The sequence below is a fragment of the Cebus imitator genome, unplaced genomic scaffold (assembly GCF_001604975.1).
Source record: "Cebus imitator isolate Cc_AM_T3 unplaced genomic scaffold, Cebus_imitator-1.0 Scaffold300, whole genome shotgun sequence".
Taxonomy (NCBI): domain Eukaryota; kingdom Metazoa; phylum Chordata; class Mammalia; order Primates; family Cebidae; genus Cebus; species Cebus imitator.
Genome location: NW_016107615.1, coordinates 1,393,070 through 1,418,398, shown reverse-complemented (window position 1 = coordinate 1,418,398; position 25,329 = coordinate 1,393,070). Strand labels below are relative to the sequence as shown.

The following is a 25,329-nucleotide window of genomic DNA, read 5'->3' as shown; positions in this document are numbered from 1 at the left end:
TTTTTTTTCCTTAGGATTATCTTGGCTATGTGTGCTCTGTTTTGGTTCCATATGAAGGTTAAAGTGTTTTTCTTTCCAGTTCTGTGAAGGAGGTCAATGGTAGCTTGATAGGAATAGCACTAAATCTATAAATTACTTTGGGCAGTATGGCCATTTTCATGATATTGATTCTTCCTAACCATGAGCATGGAATGTTTTTCCATCTGTTTGTGTCCTCTCTTATTTTCTTAGCAGTGGTTTGCAAAAACCACATGATTATCTCAATAGATGCAGAGAAGGCCTTTGACAAAATTCAACAGCTCTTCATGCTAAAAACTCTCAATAAACTAGGTATCGATGGAATGTATCCCAAAATAATAAACATTATTTATTACAAACCCACATCCAATATCATACTGAATGGGCAAAAACTGGAAGCATTCACCTTGACAACTGGCACAAGACAAGAGTGCCCTCTCTCACCACTCCTATTCAACATAGTATTGGAAGTTCTGGCCAAAGCAATCAGGTAAGAAAAATAAAAGTATTCAATTAGGAAAAGAGGAAGTCAAATTGTCTCTATTTGCAGATGACATGATTGTATATTTAGAAGACCCCATCGTCTCAGCCCAAAATCTCCTTAAGCTGATAAGAAACTTCAGCAAAGCCTCAGGATACAAAATCGATGTGCAAAAATCACAAGCATTCCTATACACACAAAAAACAGACAGAGAGCCAAATCATGAACTTCCTTTCATAATTGCTACAAAGAGAATACAATACCTAGGAATATAACTAATAAGGGACATGAAGGACCTCTTCAAGGAGAACTACAAACCTATGCAGTTTTTCACTAAATGGACCTCCTTTCCCTCTTCTGTGAAATGAGGATAAAATGAACCTTGCAGGCTGGAAGGTTGATGTGAGGTCCTCTCATTATTCCCTCACCTTTCTTCTTCCCAGCCTCTCTCCCGCTCCTACCCTCTCTAGCAATGCTGCAGTTCTCCACTAGTGCGGTTCCTGAGCAAATGTCTCTGAAAATGTGTTCTCCATCTGGGATGTCTTTCCATACAAGGCTCTGATTCATTTTCATATGTAGGGGCAAATATTCCTCATCCAAATGATGGTTTCAGCACTAACGTTCTGTGGAAGAATTGCTCATCCTTTCTTTGTTACTGCAGTAATATGTGCACGATGCTTTCACATGTCTCATCATACTTACATGAAGCTCTTAGTTCCTCACAGACTTTGGACTTCAAGGACAGATTCCAGTGCAGACTCAGCTTTGATAATGTGATATGGAGTGAACCATTAGCACACAAACAACTGTGCAAATAGGACACAGGGAAATACGATCATGCTTGGGAATCTTTAAAGTCACCAAAATATCCAATTTTAAAGATTTGTAGAAACAAAGGTGTAAGGTATACATCAATGAAGAGCATGTGGTTGTATGTAGAAAGATTCTGTATTGAGAGTCTGTGGGTAGCAAGGGCACACCTGGGATTTAGATGAACAAAGAGGCAGGACCAAGTAAAGGAATTCGGAGGGTAAAGAGAAAACAAAACTTTACTCAGCTTCCAGGTTCATATTTTTATTGTGTTAGCCAAAGGCTATCTGTCAAAAAATTTATTTCATATCTATTTTTTTGTCACAAAGATAAGTAAAGTGGCTCTCAGAAAAGCGGTTTGTTCAGAAGTATTATATGTATGGCCTTGAAGCAGCTGTTACTGAAACTCATAAGCTAGGAAGAAACTTTACAGATTATATCTTCCTGCACTTTTCACGTTTGTACTGATGACAGAGGAAAAAGGGAGCCTCTTTTCCGCAGCCAACAGCCCCACTTTCTATTAATAATAGCTAATTTTATGTAGTATTTAATGTATTGCAAGCACAATACTAAGGTTTTTACATATGTTAGCTATTTTCATACTCAAATTGATTTTATAACAGACCAGAAGAATTTCAGAGCCTTAGAGAGAAGACATCTGGAAAAGGAAGAAAGAAACTTTTTCCTCACAGAGCCACTAGTCATCAAAATTATTTTTTCTTAAGCCAAGAATCCATACCCATTTATTTTGATTTTTCAATTGCAACACGATTATAATCTCATTAAGGGCTGAACCGGAACTTCCAAAGAAAACTCGGGAGTCAATTGGATCAAGTCCTGTCATAATAGACAATATGAATGAATATATTTTTAGAAAACTGTTAGAAAACTAAAATGCATTCATCATGTCAAAGAGATGGAAAAGGAAAACGTATGCAGGTTGATTGATTTAGCTCACAGTTAACAACTTAGGTTAAGGTTTTTTGTTTGTTTGTTTGTTGAGACAACATCTCATTCTGTCACCCAGGCTGGAGTACAGTGGCACAATCTGGGATCACTGCAAACTCTGCCTCCTAGGTTTAAGCGATTCTCCTGCCTCAGCCTCCTGAGTAGCTGGGATCAGGTGCCCACCACCAGCTAATTTTTGTATTTTTAGTAGAGATGGGGTTTCACCATGTTGACCAGGCTGGTCTTGAACACCTGACCTCAGGTCATCTGCCCGCCTTGGCCTCCCAAAATGCTGGGATTACAAGCATGAGCCACCCAGCCCAGTCAACATAGGTTAACTTTTAAGGAAAGAAAGGTACGTAACAAAAACATTAATTATAGTACATATATAGGAAACTATCCCGTTTCTCTTCAGACCAGTAAAAAATACCAAATCTGTCAGACTTATAGCACCTTCAGGAATCCCTAGACAGTTTGATAGACCTCCTGAAGTATTTTAAAAACACTGCTTGTTTCCAAGGTTTAATGATTCACTTACAACAGAAATTTCTCTCTACTTAAAAAAGAAAACATCTGTTCAGAAGCTGGGAAAGTCAAGAATACCTGATACTTAGGGTTATTTATGGGAGAAATTCTGTGAGTGCTAGTACGTTTTGATTGTTATTCTAACCCTAGATTAGCTTTCCAATAGAATGTTTTTCTAAGTTTTCAGAAGATGTGCCAATGATGGGACTACATTTAATTAAAGCAAATTATACAGCAGGTAAAATACAGTAAGAAAATTACATGGGATTTTTGTAGCACATTAATGGAATTCCCATCCTTATCTAGTTATGAGAAACATCTCACTCTACTCTTCTATTTTCTTTTCTTCAAGTGTGTTTCTTTTCTGATTTAAATAGATGATCTAAGGATCTACTCTTTTGACCTATATCACTATTTTCTTCCAAAGATTTTTTGCTGACAATTTAACACATTAATATATGTTTCCCAAGTAGAGGGGATTCTTCGCGTATATGAAATAGACACAAATGAAGATGTTCCTTTTCCTTATTTAGATCCATTGGAAGAAAAGTTTTATTCTCAGCAGCAGTTGGATTCTAAAGTTAGGAACATTTTGATAACTTATATCAGAATCTGGTGTGGGCTGAAAAACAAATTATGTCTTGTGTCTTACAATGAACTATAATTGAGAAGCAAAGGTTGACTTATTTGATATTTTTAATAGAGAACTATTTTTCTTTTTATTCAATTATACTTTGTTATTCAGTAACTTTGTAGGCAGTGATTTTGTCTTTTTATGTTTTTTCCTGTCTTCCATAAAGCCTAGTAAGTATCCCACAATAAGTTCTCTTTTAAGATGTTTTGATTAAGTGACTTGGTAAAGAAAGCAAAAACATTTTTAGGAGAACTTGCTTTTGAAGGAAAGCATGTTAACATTAACTTTATATTTCAGATTTACCAGTGAAAATGCCTTTTGTAAATATACAAAGATATTTTCATTTTTGAATAGAAGCATTCTTAGTGCTCTGTGACCTGCAGACAGAGAATACCAAATCTTTGGCTCCAGACCTCTATAAACTACTGTTAAAACAGAATGACAAGATTAACTTTGTATTCTTTTTTCCAGTGCCATTTTATAAAGCCATGTGTTACTTGTTGAATGTTAGAACTAGCATATTTGATATATTCATAATTTATTTTCTCAAGGGAAAAAAAACAGAGGAAACTGTAAATAAATACTAGAGTTTGAAGAGTCTGATAAATTTAGCTGAAAATATTAGCTCTCAAAGGAGCTAAAGTTCATTATTAAGGAAATTAAAATTTGGATAAGTTAGTGTGGTTATCATCTAGTTTCTAAAAATAGAAGCACAAAATGCAATTGAAAAATATGTAATTCACAACAAAAAGAACAAATGAATGTGGTGTTAATATTACCTCAATGGACAGGGTAATTCAATTACAATAATACCATCCTGTTGAATACATTTTTTGAAAGATGAAATACAAATGGAGATATTACTACAATAAAATTGGGCTTTAGAAGTCATTTTTTTTCTTTTTTACAAATAAGTACAATCATGATATTAATATTGTGATTACGTATAGAGTTGCACTGGTGTTGGCTTCTGCTGCTGTTTCATTCTGCCTGATATATCTAACGTGGTAAAATCACAGCCAACTAGCCTGTTTTGTGCAGTTTTTCCTCTTGTGCCTACAAGTGCAATTATTAATGGAAAACATGCCATTTCTGGGTAAATACATGTATGAAATCCAAATATTAATACATGCACACATAGGCATATCAGAAACACCGAATATACAAATTGACAATGGCCAGATCCCCTATAAAAGTAAAAATCTAATTTAAATCTGCAATGATCGGTTCAAAAAGCTAAACCAAAACTTTTGGCAATCAACTCTAAACAGCCAGACTTGATCAATAACTGATAGCTTCTCTAATTTTCACCCCCCCCCTTTCTACATGAGCCCAATCAGGAAAAGTTGAATATGCTCCCCTTACCTACATAGGGTGCCTAACTTCTTGTTAGCCCACCTCCAGCTTCCCCAACCTGAGAGCCTCCAATATGCACAGACCTGAACCATTCTCTTTCTGCACTATAAACCTAATGCACTCTTCTGCCTGCCTTTGATTTTCTGCCAAATGCAAGTGATGGTGAGCATCTCCCTAGTTCTAGCAAGCTCTGAGTAAATAGATCTGACTTGTTGTCATATTGGTGGTCTTCATTTATCTCCACAGTAGTAACCTTTCATTACCAATATTCCTCAGCCTAGAGCATCCTAAAATTTTATTGATGGTTCCTCTCTAATGCTCCCTTTTACCTTTCCCTTGCCAAGTGAAATATTGGTACTTTAGACTGATGAGGTTTTTTTCCAGGATAAATATACATTTCATGTGAAAAATAAAAGAGTATTAATCAATTATAATTTAACTTAATATAAAAATATAAACCAGGGTAAGTTTAGAAAGGATGATTTAAAAAAAAATAGACTCTACTTCGTTTGAAACAATTTCCTCAATTAGGAAGTCAGGAGAGTTGATTTTTTTAAGTTGCTCTAAAAACCTAAGATCCCATACTTTATTTTTACATTTTCATATACCCTCCTGTAAGCAACTTTAGGTAGTAAAAGCTCTTACTTTAAAAAACGTCACATGCATTGTAAATAACATGTTCATTGCAAAGAGAAACAAGATCTTCAATACGTATCATTAGATTCTTCCATTTCAGGACAGGCAGTTACCTTTGTCAGACAGCTTTGGTAACTCCCTTTCTAACAGAAAACCTCTGTCTTTTAATTAAATTTGCTGCAGTAGCCTTTTTTTCCTGGACATAAAAGGTTTTATCTTATACCTCTTTCATGGACAAAATGTTTCCTGAGCTTTTGAAAAACTCATATCCTATCAGCCACATGACAATATTGAGCCTTCTCAATTTATTCCAATCAACTGCCTCAACTGAAGCCGAGGGAAAATGTAGCACTTAGCATTTTTCAAAAGCCAGTCTTATTTTTACACACAGCTAAGTTTGCATAAACATAATCCAATGTATAATATTTATAATCAAACAAGGCCTTCACAGATACTTTAATGTCTGCTCTCAAAAGCACACTGGAGTACACAGTTGATTGCAAATATAAGGAGAGCAAATACTTCTGGATGCAGAAAATTAGCATGACAAACTTTACCATTAAAAGCAAATCCCTAAAATACAGCCTGGAAGCCATAAAGTTTATCATCTCTGGTATTCTAACTGGACTATAGAAAATGCCCTTAGACATTCTGCCAAGTCTTTCAACCTCCTGTCCTCTGATGTTACAGGTATAATATTGTTCAAGATGTCTTGAAACTAAGTATTAAAGGATTTGGCATTTATCAATTATTTAAGAGGACCTAGTACAATAATGAGTAGGCTGAGGAAAAAAAATCCTGTGATAAGCACTATAGTATATAAAAATATCTTTCTCATTGTCACTCAGTGGAACTCAATAAATAAACTGATCTGTGTGTGTGTTCTAACTCTGTACTTAATTTTTCTATTTCATAAAGAGCAAACAGTGGGTGTTTAACACTTTTTCAATATAACTTATTTGTGATAGGCCAAAGTTTAGAAAAAATTGAAGAAGTGAATTTCTCACGTCTCAAGTAACCAAAGGCTAGAGGGCTAGTGTGGTAGAAGCAGCTCCCGGAATATCAATGGGAGACTCCAGACAGGTTCTTGAATGTAGAGTTAATATCCTATATTCCTCCTTGAGGAAGATCACGTTAAGATCTAGTGCATGTTTCATGTATGTCAGCAAACTTAAGACAGAGGATTACTCAAGAAAACAGCATAGTTCTTTATTCTTAATCTCTTGTTGCCTGTCATCTATACGCATAATAGGAAAACAAGACTCAATTAATTATAATAATTATACATATGTAGCGCTTTGTATTAAGATTTACAGTCCTCAACATTATTTGTGTGGATCTTCTACTTTTCTTGAGCTTATAAGCTAATGAATTCAATTAAGCTATTGCCATTAAAAACTTGCACAGCTGGAGCTTGGACACTGCCACAGAATTCCTTCCTTTGTATAACCTACTTCTAATTACGTAGTTAGAAATATATTATTTTTAAAATTAAATATGTAAAGGAAAAATTTACTTTGGGGCAAACTTTGGAGTGAATCTGTAGGACGGTATCGGTTTACAGACCAGGAACTTCACAGCCTAACTACTCAAAGCTTGAGCTTAGTGTGATGTTGTATATTCCTGAACTAGGGCCAGATAGTTTTACGTGTGCTTAGCACTCTTGTTAGATTTGGATTTCTATCGGGCTGCAGGATAGCATGCATTTGAAATAATATTCAAATAAATGGGATCTGAGTGCTTTATGGTCTTTGAAATCAAATATTACTTGACTGAATTCTCCATGGTTACAAAGATTACAAAGTTGGTGATAAATGTATTAATGTGGATAAATGTTATAATGTCTGTATCTTAAATAACTGTAACTTGTGTCACATGACACAAATAGTTCCAAATTCTATTTATTTTACTAAATTTGTCTATTCTTAATGTATAATATCAAAAAGGTGGGCTGTATTTAACTCTTTAATGACACAACAGACTTATTCTTTCCAGGCACTAGTCATAAAAATCAAAATTAATCTTCCTGCACTCTATGTACATAGGAATTTGCTTGGAGATTCTACATACAGGTTTTCTTCGAAAAGTCAGTTGAGCACTTAACTTTGGAACAATTGTAATTGATGGGATTATGATATTAAATAGTGGACAGGTTAGCTTTGGCATCAAATCTTACTTTAAATTTCAGAGTTATTCCATAACTCTTACTCAACTTCTACATCTAAAAACAAAAGTAACAATATACCCTCACAAGTAGGGGTGTGTGTGTGTGTGTGTGTGTGTGTGTGTGCCTGTGTGTGTGCGCACACAGCCTCAGCACTAGCACATTATAAGTAGTTGTTGAACAGAAAAGGGCTAGTTAGCACTACGCATAAAAGACACATTGTGTGAAAACAGGAGTCTCTGTATTCTCCCTTAAGGCATGACAGGAATCACATCTAGTAGCATTCCACGGCTCCTATATTCCAGCTGCAGGAGCTGAAGATGGCAGGAAAAGGTATAAGCTACCTCCAGAGACCAGTTTTAATTTCGCCATAAAATCTAAATCCTGAGGCTTTCTTGGTGGATGTTGGCTTCAGATTGATTGACATATCCAAAATGCTCCTAGATGGATTAAAATTCCATAGTGAGTGCTAAGGTTTGAACGCCTTCTCCAAACTCCTGCTGAAATTTAATTGTCGTTGTAATAGTATTAAGAGATAGGGCTTTTGAAAAGTCATTAAGTCATAAGGGCTTCACCATCATGAATTAATTAATGCCATTATGGCAGGAGTGGGTTAGTAATGAGTGGGATCCTAATAAGAGAATAAATGTTACCCCTACCATCTCTCTGTCTCTTGTGATTGCTCACCACGTGATGCCTTCTGCTGTGGATGACCCTTTCTGGATGTTGGTGCCATGTTCTTGGACTTCCCAGCTGCCAGACTGTGAGCCAAATAAACTTATTTTCTTTATAAATTACCTGGTCTGTGGTACTCTATCATAGCAGCAGAAAACTAAAACAGTAAGTCATCAGTAAGTCATCATCTTAAAAGAGTATCTTGAACCAAGAATCTTTTCTATATTACCTCCAATATTTCTCCTTGATGCCCCTTACAGTCCAGGGAAATAATCTTTCATATCTCACAGACACACCCCATGTCTTTGCAACTCTATGTCCTATGATAAAGGGCCAAGAAAAAAAGTGTTACATCTCTGGACTTCTGCTCACTTTATTTCCTCTATGTGGAGTGTCAATTACCTCAGTTGTTCCCTACATCTTTTCTATCAAGCCCTGGCTAAAAGAACTTCTGAAAGATCCCTCAAGCTGGAAGGAAAAAAAATCTTTCTCTCCTGAAGTTTCATTTATTTAGATTTCTTTCATAACACTACTTTACTTCTCACTATATTATAGTTTGCTGTGGATGCTTCATCTTCATGGCTACTAACTGGCTCAAAGGAAGGCCTATGTCTGGATTATTTTTATCTTCAAAGCATCAAGCAAAATACTCTGTATGTGCTAGATGCTCACTAATACATATTAAATAAATGTTTTTGAATAATCAATGTTTTCTATGAACACCACTAATCAAATTAATTTTCTGAGGGTGTTGGGATTAATCTGAATATTTGTCACTCTTGCTATAAAAATTAATGGCCAAACTAGAAAATATTTCACTGCATTTGTCTTTCAGAGACAGGCTTACAAAAATCAAGGTAAAGGAATAAAAAAAGCAGCATAATGCTATTTGTTTTCTATTTTGCATACCCAGTGAGATGATGATCTATTAGCTTCATCCTTTTTAAATTTTTTAAGCAGGACATTGTATTGCCATTTTAATTTCAATAAGCACAGCCAGGATAATTATTACTAATAAAGTGTATCACCATCTATAGAGTTTTGAGTACTAGATATTATTAGGTTTTATGGTTACAAATTTGAGACATATAGTTGTTTATTCCTTAAAGAATATTCCCAAAATATCTCCTGTACTTTGAAATATGTGTTTGGAAACATTATGCCATTTTAAGGAAATACTTTTTAAACTTATTTTAACTACTTTTTTAGTGCTGTTATCTGAAAAGGATGGTTTTTGCTCATCAGAGTAGCTTTGATACTAAAAGCACAAATAGTACTAAACGGACCTACACAGATAAAGAGAGTGGAAAGCATGCCTGCAAAAGCTCAGCATATGTCACTGGACAAAGAAAGCTGTACATTTTTTCAACAAGCATTCTTTTAAATTTCACTATGAAAATTACTACAACAGACACTGGGAAAATAAACTTTAGCAACGGAATTGTGATGTGGCATCTACAATTTGAGAACATTCTGATGGAAGGAATAGGGAAACAGAAAAGTCCCTACTCTACGTCTGAAAGGATCTTGTTAGAAACCATGGTGTATGTATAATTTAAAAAATCACTCTACATAAAATTGCAGTGTGCATTTTATTTAAAATGCCCAATTATCTCAGGGACTGGCTTTTTTCAAGCACCACAAGTACATCAAATCAGGCAATACAAACACGCGAGGCACAGAAAGTGTAACAGCAATGAAGTTGAGACTGCTCATTAACAACTGAATACTGAATCTAATTTCGTGTTTACCAATTACATTGTTGAAAGCCCCCTAAACCTTCACTGCTACACTGCTGGGAAAGGCCTGTCGTGGGATTAAATAACTTATTTACCTGAATTTCTGTTTCCATATCCTTAAAAATCTGATAGTTGAACAGGAAGACTGAAGAGGATTATTTTTATTAAATACAGATAAAGGACAAAGGAGTCAGAGATAATAGCAGAAGAACATCCTTAAAGTCAGAATTTTACTTTTTTAATTTTTCATATGGACATCCCATAGAGGTGCCTTAAACGTTATTTTCCCTTACTCTTCAATGCCGGTTCCTTCCTTATCTCCAGGAACCCATTACAGCATTCAAAATAGACACATTGGGTCCAAGTATACATCACTGGAATTCCTGGATATTCGTTGCCTATGAATGCCACCAAGGTTAATTTTTCCAAGAAAATAACAAGAATGAACAACCAACGACTGTAACTGCATTCTTTTACCATTCTTGCCTCGGTATCTTCGCATCAATGAATCACTACTGCTCTCTAGAACGTGTTGTTTATACACTCAGTGTGATTTAGTTTCTGACTTCCTAGACATGCTTTCATTGCTAGAAATAAAATAATTTTCCTATTTTAAAGGAAACTACTATTTTAAAAATAAGTAATTAGGTAAACTGTGGTAGTGGATTAACTTATACCTTTGTATTGGGTTATGTTTGTTACGTCTGCTGTGTAAGTTTTTGGTAATTTTACCTATTTTAGGAGGCTTTAATAATATCAACTACATAATGTCTGTATCATATCAACCAATATGCTAATCATATTCTGGAGTTGTAGAGAAAATAGCCAATGTCATAAAAACAAATTAATACAGTACCAAAACATTACTCTAGTATGAAGAAATATATAAGGATGTGTAGACATTTTAAAAACCTGTGAGAAACATCAATCCAGAAAGTATTTTGGTAATTAAAAAAAATCAAACTAAACCTGCCTCTTTTCTGAGAATTTTTTTTAAATTTTAGAACTCAATGTTTCTATTCTAAATGAAACCGCCTACAATATTGTCTGTCAGATCAGACAAAAACATCTTATCAGTCTCTTCCCTAGCTTCTTATTTTAAAGCACTAGAACCACAGCACTGTCTAACATGTAGTAAAGAATTAAACTTTGCCCAAGAGATGTCTGCCCTTTGTCCTTGGGTCCTTGTCAGTAATACCTAAGCTGTTGGAATGTCATGTCTTTGTTTGCCTGAATGCATTGGGTTACCCCAGCTTGTGTATCAATGTGATTTGGGGTAGAATTAAGCCATATCAAATAATTTGATAACACAATTCAGTGTAGGGGAATTTAGGTCCATTGCAAAGATGAACCTCTGGAGGTCCTGAATTCAACCACAATAGCAGTCAACTGTGCCTATGTGATGGTGCCCCCATAAAATCTTTGGACACTAAACCTTGGATGAATTTCCCTGTCTACACTCCAAGTGTATTATCACACATCATTGCTGGGGAAAAATAGCACTGTGCATGATTCCAGTGGGTGAGGAATTCTAAAAGACTTATGCTTTTAAATTTCCTGGACTCTGTTTCATCCATCTATTCCTTTGACTGACTTTAATCTGTATCCTTTCAGTGTAATAAACTGAAACTCTGAGCTTTACAGTTATTAATGAGTTTTTTGAGATGTAACAAATTATCAAATATGAGATTGGTCTTAGGGACTCCTAGACTTATAATTGGTATCAGAGTAATTACAGGTCTTGTGAACAGCTCCCTGATTTATATCCCTCTCCAAAATAAACTGACTTCGACATGAGTTATCAGCTAAAATTGATGGTAAAAATCAGAAGGGAATGTCATAGTTTCGTTTCCACAGTTCAATGAGGGCACAGTAAACTTATTTTCTTTTCATTTTTCCACTTTATCTTCAAGTTTTCAGCTTCATTCTAAACCTGACTTTTCTTTGTGGCTGTGAAGTAGCTGAAAACTTCACAGTACAATTCCACAATATTTTCCACCACGGATTTCCAAACAGAAATAAAAATATGACTGTATCCACTTAGGTCACATACTTTTCTTTGGGAGAATCACTATGGCTAGGGTAATGCCAAGTCCTAACTTGTTTCAGCCAACTAGATCTATGGCTAAAAATAACTGTAAGATCAAGCCATGGAAACTCTAGGGTTGCCACACAATGGGTGAGGGGTAGGATGAATGCTGGAGACGTTACCACAGTGTCCACTATAGAATCCCATTGTTTATCAAAATTTCCTTTTTACATACAGGTAATCAGCATTTATTCTAGTAAATTACCACTTCCAGATCCAAGCCCTGTATCATCCTCAAGATGCAATTAAGAACTGATTACAGATGATTCTAAATTAATTAAGGATGATTTATAGTTTTAAAAAAATTGGCCAAAATACTGAAAACAAGAGAAATTCCATATGAACATAGAAGTCCCAGAAACCATACAAATGTAATGAGAAGGAAAACAAGCAATCTACAATCATCATTTTTGGAAGAATTCTGGAAGTTAATAAAATCTCCGATTTGTATAAGAGTTAGAAAACATGAGATCAGGCAAAAGTTACACAAAAGAAAATGAGAAGAGATACAGGAAAAGTAGTAAAAGACTTTAGCAGCATCATGTTTAAGAAAGTAGTGGCGAAATATAATTCCTGAAGATGAAAAGTTTACCTTAAAATGCAGAAACTATATCCTTTAAAAAGCAGAAAATTTAAATGTTGATAAACTGTTTCAGAGCACATATAAGAAAAACTTTTATTTTTATGACACAAGTTTAATACTGATCTTAAACCTTAAAAAGATCAAATTATAAAAATGCAAATCACTGTAATTCATGAATGTTATCGCAAAAATCCTAACATATTAGCAAGCAGTTCCACGGTTAATGTGAATGTAGTAAAGCCGTTCACACTGAAATCTGATCGGTCAAATGCTGATTATCAGCATTTTTTTAGATTTCCTATAGCCATTAGTTTACACAGTTAGGAAGGAGATACAAACTAGGGATACAAAAATTGACAAGAAAGAGAAAAATAGATGATAGAAGATTTAAACCTGGAAAACCCAAAGTTAATTGAAAAAATATTACAAACAGTGAAAATTTCAGTAATATCTTTAGGTACCAAATTAATAGTTTCATAGACACAAAATTCTGCAGAGACAGAAATTTTTTCTGTATGTACATACGTAAACACACAAACACACAAATAAAACTGTGAATCAGAAATTATAACAAAAGCTATGACTATAAAAGCAAAGAAAACATACCGACAGATAAAATTAATAAGAAATGTGCTTTTATAGTAATTGCTTTATTCATCTGTGCATATATGTATATATATAGTAATTGCTTTATCTGTGTATACACAGATAAAGCAATTACTAGATGTAAAAAGATATATATACACACACATAGATACACACACACATATATACACACATATAGACACACACAGAGATAAATATATATATATATATTTGTTTCTTATGAAACTATTAATTTGGTACCTTCAGTTTACTGAAATTCTGTTTGTAATATTTTTTCAATTGATATTGGGTTCTCCATGTTAAAACTTTATTATTACAAAGTGACTCAACTACAAGTATAAAGGTATATTTCATAGGCAATTTGTGGATCAATGATAAACCTCTTCAAAATATGAGGGTTAGGATCTTGAAAAATCACCAACATAGAAGAACTGATAGTAGAGGTATTTAACATTTCATGGAGAAAATAGAGCTTGATAACTGTGTAATGAACAAATCCATAAAAAATATTATCACTATTTTTACACCAAAACAATAAAGACAGCTTGTTAATTACAATGCTATTGAATGCCACCTTTATACACCTTAAATTATTAATGTAATTAATTCTCATTTATCATGTATCATCCTTCAATTGCTAGAAAATTTGATTAAGCTCCTCTCTTTAAACCCTAAAAGATTCCTAAACGTTCATTTTCTGAAGATTCAGAAAATGTGAGTAATAAGACACTGCCCCCAACACCCCGTCCCATGGCCAGAATTAAAATCTCTGTCTAATTGTTCATGACCTTTTTGCTTTTATGACTCAGGGATATTGGAATCTGTCTCTTAGACCCTACTGCAATCCAGGAAACAAAGTAATCTGAATGATTGAGATGAAACAAAATACAAAACCAGAAACAATAACAATTTGTAGTGATCTTAACGTGTTTTGCATAACCAACAGATTTTTCCTCATGTTTGCCTTACAATAGTATCATCATGTGGCTGTACTACATACCTTCTGACCATCTTACAATGTATTTCATCTCCTTCCACTCCTAATAGATGTGAGACTACAGTACAGAGGCCCTGGATATTTTTTCTCCAATGCTTTTATTTCTCTAAAGGCACATGCTTTGTATGTGTTTCGCCTGTTATAGTCACACCTACATTTTAAATTTGCCCGAATATGAATGACTCACAAGTCATAGAAGGAAATCTGGAATAAAAATTCTCCCAGGTGCCATGAAAGATTGCAGAGAAAGACTTTCTATATATATTTATATAGTCAATATATCTATATTCTGTATATGTTTTGTGTACATACTAATTTTTTTCCTAAGCATAATTCTCAGTGCAGGAGTATTATGAAAGCTCCATGGTTTCCTGAAGGGCATTTCAATATATTTACTTAATAAAATTCAGTTAGTAATAATTCCAAAGTTGGAATTTAGTGTTGAAAAGAGAAAAGGAAGTTAAAGGTGTTAAGAAGAGTGGTGCTTATTTTTAATCCAAGAATACATTGGAATGGAGCTAATAATGCCCATTGGGTAAAAGAGCATTTCGCATTTGCAAGTTCTTTTAGCCTAAAGCTGGTGGACATTTTGAAAAAGTCCAGAGTAAAGAATAAGAATATTAGAATGATAATTCTGTAAATATCAGAGACCACTGCAACCCTCCTCACCAAGAAGAAAGGAAATATTTAAGTCAATTTATACTGTAAATTACATTATGTAAGGTACAGCAAGATTTACTGGGAATGTTTGTAGTGACTGAGGAGGAACATTTACCAGATAACCATGTGAGAGGTATTGTTTGACCAACCTTATAATTGAAGTCATAAGTAAGAAGTCAAGCTTTTGGTTAAAAATCAATATACATTATCTTTCATCAATTATCGGAATTATTAGCAAATTTTTGCCTGTCCTTTTTTCTATTATTCTAAAATCCCAATTATATTTAGTTGAAGCTTCTTAGCTTCTCTAGCATATATCTTAACTCTACTTTCATATTTTAAAATCTCTCTCTTCCTATGATACATTTTGTATATTTCTCAGTTCTATCTTTCAAATGATCTCATCATTTTAAAATGATTCCTGAGGAGATATTTTCTATCTTGGGGATTTTAATTTTTCTACAATGATCTCCTTTATATCTAACACTTCTATTAATTTTTTATATTCACCTGTGCCGATTTATTGTCTTCTTATAAAAGCCATTTTCACTTTTCTTGAATTACCTCACATAGGCTTATATTAAAGCCTTTGTCATATATTTCCATAAGATTAACTTCATCTAAAAAAACAAACACAAAACACAAAAAAATTATGTGTGATGTTTTAGGTCTAACCATAAACAATCACAAAAGTTTTACTGAGCAGGCGTTCGGGAGATAACTGCCCGCCTTGCATCAGATTCAGTGCACAGACAACACATTGCAGATTCTGAAGGAATTTGCAGTCAAGTACTCAGGCTCACCTGGCTGGTCTTGTTCTTTACAAGTTAGCCTTGTCAGCCCAGGTGCCTCTCTTTCTAGGCCTCTTTGAGGCTTTGGGCAGAGCTCCTCTTCTGGTGCCTTATAAAAGTGAGGAACAAGGGAGAAGCTTTGAAGATACTTTTCACCAGTCTAACTCAGTGCCTGTACGTTTCCACTCCTAGCCCTTCCCCTTCACCCTCGTCTCCATCTCACTGTCCATAAATGGCCTGGGCCTTTTGTTGGGGGCTCCCTCAATAGAGGGATGACCACTGTGTCTGTGCTTATCTAGCTGCCCCTGGATTGTGCACCATTCCATGTGGGAAAAAAAGAACAGCAAGGAATTGACATTTTCTTCTCTTTTGTACTCTTTTGCACTTTATCACAGTAAATAATTAAAGGCTAAATCTTCCCTTTTGGCTTGCGGCTTGTGCCTTTAATTGGCTACTCTGCCACCTGCCAGCCCAGCTCTTTCTCTTCCTGCTCACCTGAGCTCCTGCCAATATGTGGTCACAAGATTCCACAATATTAATCAATAATCTTGTTCTTTCTCAAGACAAAAGACAGTTAACCGTATAAAATTTTGTCTAATTCCTCACAGAATATATAATAAATATTGAGAAAATAAATTTACAATAAAATATTATTTGGGTCACTTGAGCACCAGTAAGAGGTCGTTCATCAATTTCTCATCCTAAGTAACCTGCAGAGTCTTTGTTATGATGTTATTTCATTCTACTTCCCAGAGCTTACATATGAGAACTTTAGCATATTAACTTTATGATTCTTAAACAAGTAGAATATTAATTTAAACGCCGAGATACTTGGTTACTCCTCAGAATGATTGTGTTAGGTTGTTTGTAATGTTGCTATAAAACCTGAAAACCTGGTAATTTACAAAGAAAAGAGGTTTAATTGGCTCACAGTTCTGCAGGGTGTATAAGGGGTGTGGTACCAGCATCTGTTTCTGGTGAGGCCTCAGGAAGCTCACAATCATGGCGGACAGCAAAGACGGAGCAGGTGCATCACATAGCAAGCAGAAACAAGAGAAGGGTGGGGGAAATGCTACACTCTTTTAAACTACTAGGTTTTCTGTGAACTCACAGCAAGAACGAGCTCACTATCACAAGAATGGCACCAACCATGAGCAATCCACCCCTACAGTTTAAACACCTCTCACCAGCTCTATCTCCAACATTGGGAATTACATTTCAACATGATATTAGAAGGTGACAAACACTGAAACTTTATCCATTGTATAACAAATACCAAGGCAATGTAGTGCCTGGGAAGGGTACAGGCTCTAGATCTAATGTTCTGAATCTTCTGTTTGCTACTCACATAACTCAGGACCAGTCATCACCACTAGCTTCTACAACAAAAGACTGTTAGGAAGATTAAATGGAGCTGTTATATAAACTGCTAGATGTTCTCGCCCAAATTTCTTCTACTCATAAAGCTATGCATAAACAATAACATGTTTAGTGGATATTAGCACTAGCACATTGATTACTCTAGGCCACAATGGCATAATACCGACATTGAAAATACTCATATTGATCAAAATACTTTTTAAACAAACTACTTTGAAAATGTCTTCATATTTTATATATATGAAAGTTATTTTTATTAATGTATAATCACATCTCATTTCTAAATACTTAATTTGCAAAACTCAACTTTATTACCTGACTTATTTATACAAATTTATATCAGATTACCTATTACTGAGTTCAAAGTTAAATTTGCCATTTAAACCACTATTTAGGAGTTTATAATAGCTTTATTAAAGGGAGTTTTTCTCTGGCTTAGAACAAGTCATTCATCTAGAATGATATAGACATCCTGGCTCTGCCAACTCATAACTTTGTACCTTAAACAAGCTACTTGACATCTGATATTTGTCCCCTCATCTGAAAATGGGAATAATAGTGTAAATGCCATAGAGTGATATTAAATAAAGTGGTAGGTATAAAAAACATAGAAGAGACCTTGTTCATAGTAAACACCAAGTAATTGAATTGTAGCAATTTTTATAACTTTTGTTTTTTCATGACCTCTCTCTGATCTTGGCTTCCTTCAAATTAGGATATGTTTAAGCAATATATTTTGCAAATAATCATGGAAAAAATGATATTTAATGCTTTCATGGAGCAAACATTACCAGGGCAGCTGTTTTAAACCATTTGTTACATAAATCTCCATGAAGAAAATAATATAAAGCTAAGACTGTACTTTTATTATTTAATCAAAGTTGAACAATACTTTACTTAAAAGAGTATTAATGGCCAGACGCGGTGGCTCACGCCTGTAATCCCAGCACTTTGGGAGGCCGAGGCGGGTGGATCACGAGGTCAAGAGATTGAGACCATCCTGGTCAACATGGTGAAACCCCATCTCTACTAAAAAAAATACAAAAAAATCAGCTGGGCATGGTGGCGCGTGCCTGTAATCCCAGCTACTCAGGAGGCTGAGGCAGGAGAATTGCCTGAACCCAGGAGGTGGAGGTTGCGGTGAGCCGAGATCACGCCATTGCACTCCAGCCTGGGCAACAAGAGTGAAACTCCGTCTCAAAAAAAAAAAAAAAAAAAAAGAGTATTAATATGTATGTATGTAAATATCCACTAATATTCACAGAAGGAAAATTTCATTAAAACATACATTAATTAAAAATCTCTTTAATTGCTTATTGTTAGGTTTAATTGCTTGCTTTTAAATGTTTGAAAATTCAGTGTCCGGTTGCAAATGAAAAACATTTATTCTTCAAACTAACTTGCTAATATACTCCACAAAGAATGTACATAGACTTAATTATTGATTTCGTTCATTGTTACCTTTGTAGCAGTTATACATCATCTAATCTCCACAACAACTTATTTCACTACAGAATAACAGCAGCTGCAATATTTTTAAATCAGTCTTTAATAGAGATCATGGATGAGGAACCACTAGACATGTAAGAACAATAGAGCAGAATGTTATGAAGGAAAAGCAGCTAAATCTAACAAATATGGAAATGGCAGTTAGGACAATTATTTGTTTATTCATTGTGATGGTCAGTTTGCTGTGCCAAATTGACTGGGTCACAGAGTTCCCCGTATTTGGTCAAACATCATTCTGGGTGCTTTGGTGTTTTAGACAAGAAAATCTGTTACCGTAGATCACTTGTTAGCTTATGTGGTGTTAAAACAATCACACTTAAATTTAGAAAATACAATAGTGGATTGAACTAAAGTAGCTATTTAGCTTAAATTAGAAATATCATGAAGAATGTAATAAAAGCGATTTCTGAGCCACTGGGTATGCAAACAATAAGATTACAAGAACTTGACTTTAAATATCCAGAGTGCATTGTACTGTACTTATTTTGTAAATATTTATAAAAATAAAAATTTAAAAATATTTATTTTTAAAACCTTGTCAGTAAGCACTTCTCAATTCTATTGTGTGATAGAATATTACTAAAATGTAAAAATGTAGATGATATAAATGGAGAATGAAAAATAAAGTTAGAGAAGAATTATCTAGGGTGTTTTAATTGAACGTTGACTGATATTGGTATGTCATATAATATGATTCTTGCATATGGAAGAAATTTAAGCTAGTTATGAAGAATGCAACAGGTCTGGAGGTGAATCCAGGTTTGGACAGTCACTGGATGCATGCTTGGCTTTGGCTCAGAAATGCGGACATTTTAAGCTTCAGTTTGCTTATCTGTACTACGAAGATATCGATGATATATGTCTCATAAGAGTATTATGAGGACTCAGTGGGTTCAAGGATGTACAGCATGTTACACTGCCTGAAGCTAGGTTAAGGCTGAAAAACACTATTTTTAAAAACAAAGCAGAAGTGGGAGTTGACAATGAGAACACATGGACACAGAAAGGGGAATATCACATGTCTGGACCTGTTGCGGGGTAGGAGCCTAGGGGAGGGATAGCATTAAGAGAAATATCTGGTGTAGATAATGGACTGATGGCTGCAGCAAACCACCATGGTGCGTGCATACCTATGTATCAACCCTGCATGTTCTGCACATGTATCTCAGAACTTCAATTATAGAAATAATAATAATAATAAAAACAGTGGCCTCAAAAAAAAAAAAAAAGAGAAGACAACTGATACACAACTTGTCCTCCTTTAACATGGTCTAAATCTCTACTATCATTTACATGTTTGACTTTCAGTATTGTATATACCCATCTGTCACTGATGTGAGACCTCAATTCTTCAAGGAAATAACATTTTTGATTCTTCAGTGCCAAGCACGGTGCTAGAACAAGTAAATAACAATGGAAAGCACATACACATCATTTATTTTTGAGAGTTTCCAAATAGGAAACAAAATCTATTCACTGAAATATTAGACATTTGCTATGCAGTCAAAATCACCATGGAATATTTTTATGTGTAACAATGAAAGGTATCTTAAAGATACTGAACAGCCAAAGGAGCAAGGCTTTACAGAAATGAGACGTTAAGGTTAAAGTACCTCTGAACCTGTAACATTTTAAGGAGTTGCTATCAACACCAGGGTTATTCAAAGCTCTTAAAGATTAGGTAACACTAATAAAAATTTCATCCTAAGGTAACGAGAATCTTTTTTCCTCACCATTTTTTTTCCTTTTTCAGGCAGGTGAAAATATGTGAAGTCATCCTTTCTTCTCACCTTTTCCCTATCAGGTTGATTCTACACTGTGCCATCTTGAGTTGTCTGAGCTCAAGTTCTAAATTCACTGAGAAATTTTTGCTCAGATTGAGTCTCTGAAATGCACGACATAAGCAATTTTCATGGTAAGAAAATCGCTAGCAAATATAGCCTTCTTTCACTTCTCAGGCATAGCAGCTGCTGACATTAATAACCAGCTAGTCATTTCTTTATCACGGGTAAAATAGATTTCATATTGAATGGTTTGACTTGGGACTATGGTATTCTAATTAAGATTGCTAAAAAGAACTATAGGATTAAACTCTAAGTAAAAATAAGCAGATATGCAATGGCATACACGCAACCATATTCGGCTCCAATTCACAAGTAATTCCACACTAGAGACACTGATTCAAGTTCATTCTCAAGAAGACTACACAGAAGAGCAAAAATAGAGTTTAGATGACAAAAAAATCACATTTTACTCTGTAATTTTCTTTCTTACTTTAGAATCATTCATTTAGCAGCCATTAGCCTGTATCTCAAATATCACTACTTTTTCTAAAGACAATTGAATTTCATCAAATACATTCCTCCAAAGACAATAACTAAAACCCATGGTAACAGACATGTAACACAACACTCTCTTAGTGCTGACTCTGAAGGGTTCCTCCTACAGTTGCTGTTGTGTTTCTCATTGTCAGGTGATATCCAAGGTCATAAGTACACAGTGGTATGCTACTTGGTTCAGGGGACGGGAGAGGGCAACAAGCCACTATTTTTTACTCAAACTCATTTTTATTTTGTCCAATATCAAAATATCTGAATTTTGAATAGGCAGAATATTGTGTTCCCTGCTAAAAGATATTCTTGTTTACATTTTCAATTACAAAATATACACTTTTAAGAGACAGAATAAAAAAACAAAAAAAACTAACCTCCAACATGGGAACATACACATTAACTGAAACTACAAAAATGCCGTCACTTTGTTCTTTAGTGGCCCAGCCACAAGGCTCTGCCTAACCCTTTGAATCTTCCAAATTTCCCATAAAATTCCTGAGAGGCTGAGTATTTCAGTCAAGTCTAATTTAACTATGAATATATAGAGACAGCTGAAGACCGCCTACTCAGGTAAAGTGGAGACCTGAGGCAATTATCAGAGTAATTCAAGCAGAAAAATTTTCTACCGAGGAAGAGATTTGTTTGCTTGAACTATTCAGATTGGCCATCTATAATAATTAAATTCATTAACTGGCTCCTTCACTTCACTTTGCCTATAAAGAACAGCCTTGTTGCTATTAAAAATATATACACAAGGCATCTCAAATATTTGTGTTTACAAAATACTCTATTGATTACTTGTAAAACAAGTTCACAGGTTTAATGACCTACAGTTCCTAGAGAATTACATGAGGGAGTCACTGGAAGGGGTTGAGAAGATGGGATAATGAAGGATAAACTATCCATGAGCTATTTTTGGTTCTCTAAGATCTATATTTATATCTGTGTTGACCCCACTATAAATGAGTCTCTCACACACACACACACACACACACACACGTACACACACCATTATACTATTTATTAACCACCAAAAATCCAGTTCAAAGTTTAATTTAATAATAATAATGATTAAAAAATAGGCTAAGAGTCCTTTTTTTTTGAATCGGAGTCTCACTCTGCCATCAGGCTGAAGTGCAACGGCGCGATCTCAGCTCACTGCAACCTGTGCCTCCCAGGTTCAAGCCATTCTCCTGCCTCAACCTCCTGAGTAACTGAGACTATAGACACCTGCCACCACGCCCGGCTAATTTTTGTATGTTTTAGTGGAGACGGGGTTTCACCATGTTGGCCAAGATGGTCTCCATCTCCTGACCTCGTGATCCGCCCACCTCGGCCTCCCAAAGTACTGGGATTACAGGTGTGAGCCACCATGCCTGGCCGGTCCTTTATTTTTTAAGGCAGCAGACAGGCTCCTTCAAGTATGCATGAGTTTAAAGACAAAAGTAAATATAAACTCTTTTTTAAAGAATAAAAGTAAACCTTATTTATATCTCCTCATTTCTAAACACGCAGTTCTGGTTCCGGTCCTTGCTGTTCTTCTTCTGTCACCACCCCCTCAATGCTTCACTGTTACTGAAGCACTTCCAAGGACTCATCACATTTAATTCTCCAGCTTTTCCATAACACTTACACCAATGGTGTCATGTTTGCTCACTTGAATAACAGATTTTGGCCAGGATATAGGTTTTGATGTACCTTGATTAAAAAGAAGTCAGAAAGGTTTTCTATCTGAAAACACATTTGGAAACTCAGGGGGAAACTAATTAAAAAGAAGTGGAATCTTGATGAAATGTCAAATTTGAGGAGAATTATTTTTTTATCAAGAGCACACTGATTTGACTAGACACAACACAAGAGGTAGAAGCACACAGAAGGAAGAAAATTACAGTTAGAGAACATAACTGAAGCCAGCTACGATTCTGCATGAAGAAAACTACTCTGTAAATATCGTGGATGCAATTGCAAAACAGAATTTTCCTGAGCCCACTACGATTCAAGCTCAAAGGTAGCCAGTTGCTCCAACTGGATGGGATATGATTAGAGTAGCTCAGACTGCATCTGGGAGAACATCTTACTTACTGTCTGCCAATCATCAGCCTTCCTAGAGAGGGAGGATGCTGATGATTGATGTGGGCGATGGCAGACAGTAAGTAAGATGCTGGTGCCAACTCAGGAACTGGTCAACAGGTGAAGCAAGCAGCTGCTGAATACTATCAAGCAGATTGCTTGCCATCTACTTGCATCTATAGCAGTGCTTTCAAGAGACCACAAATGTTATTTGGAGGGTGATATGGAAACATGTACTGCAACACCTGGGAGACTGATTTAGTGTGTGAGAAGATCAATCTGAGAAAAACATCTTATTTTGTCCCTGATGAAGCATATGGAATCCTTGATAAGGGATTTTAACCGGCATAAGATTATATATCATGTAAGACATTGATGGGCATGCCCTAAAGTGTAGCTTGGCTAAAATACCTAAGGTTGCTGAAGATTTCCTGAAAAACTATATTCAATAAACCATATAAATAATTAGTACACTACAACTAATGAGAACACAACATTCTTGAGATTGTGTATGCATATAATAACAAGAAAGGCTGAAAAACTTATTTGTCTAATGAAAAAGATCTGAAGTGAGAAAAATAAAACCATTTTTTTTATTGGAACCAAACAAAGATGTGAACTTACCTGCAAAATGAGAAGAGATAGGTGACCTGTCATGAGTATCCATGGTGACAAGAGTCATCATGAATATGCCTGAGTTCAAAATTAATTCAAACATGGGAAACTTCCTGTTCTGATTGCTACAGATATAGCTTTCAGGGGGCTGGTAATGAAAATGCAAAATTTGTCATGATTATTACCACCTAACTCCCCAATGCATTATATTCATCTAATTGGAAGAATTACTCACAGTTCTAAAATATAGCCACAGCATACACTTTATTTACTTCTAATAACACAAAGCAAGTGAATGATCTTATCTCTGTTTCATGAAGCCAATCTAGCAATGAATCTCAAGTTGCTCCAGCTGGTCAAAGAGAGAGGTTCAGGTTATTCCACAGGTAGATGAGGCATGAAGAAGACCGTGTGCCCCACTATTCACACTAAAACAGGTGACTGTAAGTCTTCTTAAGAGAGATTTGGGGGCAAAAACTCAGAACAGTTATATGATGTTGCAAATTACATAATGAGTACTTTAAAAGTCATTTTGTATCTATTGATATAGAGACCAGTGTTAGGCCTTACCAGAATGGTAATGTTAACATTTAACAATAAGGAATTAAGGTTTTTATATATGCACATGGTTTGAACCAACAGGCATATACCATCCTGCTAACTGTGGCTCCAACTGTGATTGGTATCTACTGTCAATAAGATATTCTCAATAAAGTGTTAGTATTATGGTATATGTGGGTATCTGTTTTTAATAATTATCCTTTACATTTGGGTTTATCACACAAAATAGTTATTTAGAAAGCATAGTAAAAGCAAAATAATGCCATGTAGAAGTATTATACTTTGCTTTTTTGCTATTAAGTTTGATATTTCTCAAAATTGCAAAAGTAATTTTTTGTCTTTGTTTTTGTTTTTTTTTTGTACTGGAAAATACAGCAGTGTTTTCACAAAAGTATATATACAGTATTTTGAACTACAACTTAATGGAATGCCTACCCTTCCAATGAAAAATAATCAAAAGACCAAATTAGATGGGATTGTTACTTTATTTTACAAAATGATGCCATGTAAAACTTATATGATCTTCATTTTTAAACATAAAAACGAAAGTGATTCAAAAAATGATCCAACTCAAGAAGAAGTGAATTAAAATGAAACATTCAAAAATGAAAATGCAGTAATAAAACTGGTGGTAAGTATAGAATCCATTTCAACTTAAACAAGAAACAAGGAGGTGGAAAACACTTTTATAAATCAAAATGTAATAATTTAAATTCTTGATAATATAAGTAACAAAAATAAATACTAGGAATTAGGGTTTGGGACTCAAAGGCAGATGTAGTAAGTGTGCTATTTTTAATACCTTACAGGGCAGGATTTAATGAATGCTATCAAATTGGAACACATAGCAAAAAGAGCATAATGGACCCAGAAAAAAAAATCTCTATTTTTTTTCCAGAATTTCTAAATTTTCATAACATAATAGGGATTTTTGAAAACCAACGTATTTTACAATGAAGCAAAAATAAATATAACTCTTTTCTTAATATGTAAATACTTATTTTATTAAAATGTATTTATATTCTCTATTTCTATTTTTCACCTGCATATATGCATGGAAAGATTATTAAAATAATATTCATAAATATTAATACTAGTTGTAGGGAAGCTGGGATTCGTTTAACTTTTAAAATTTTTAGTCTTTATATT

General features: G+C 34.7%; 1 protein-coding gene across 5 annotated transcripts in view; it reads right to left on the bottom strand.

The window, feature by feature from the left end:
* NAALADL2 (N-acetylated alpha-linked acidic dipeptidase like 2) overlaps nucleotides 1-25,329 on the bottom strand; it is a 1,349,309-nt gene that overhangs the window by 87,432 nt on the left and 1,236,548 nt on the right. The window lies entirely within an intron of this gene.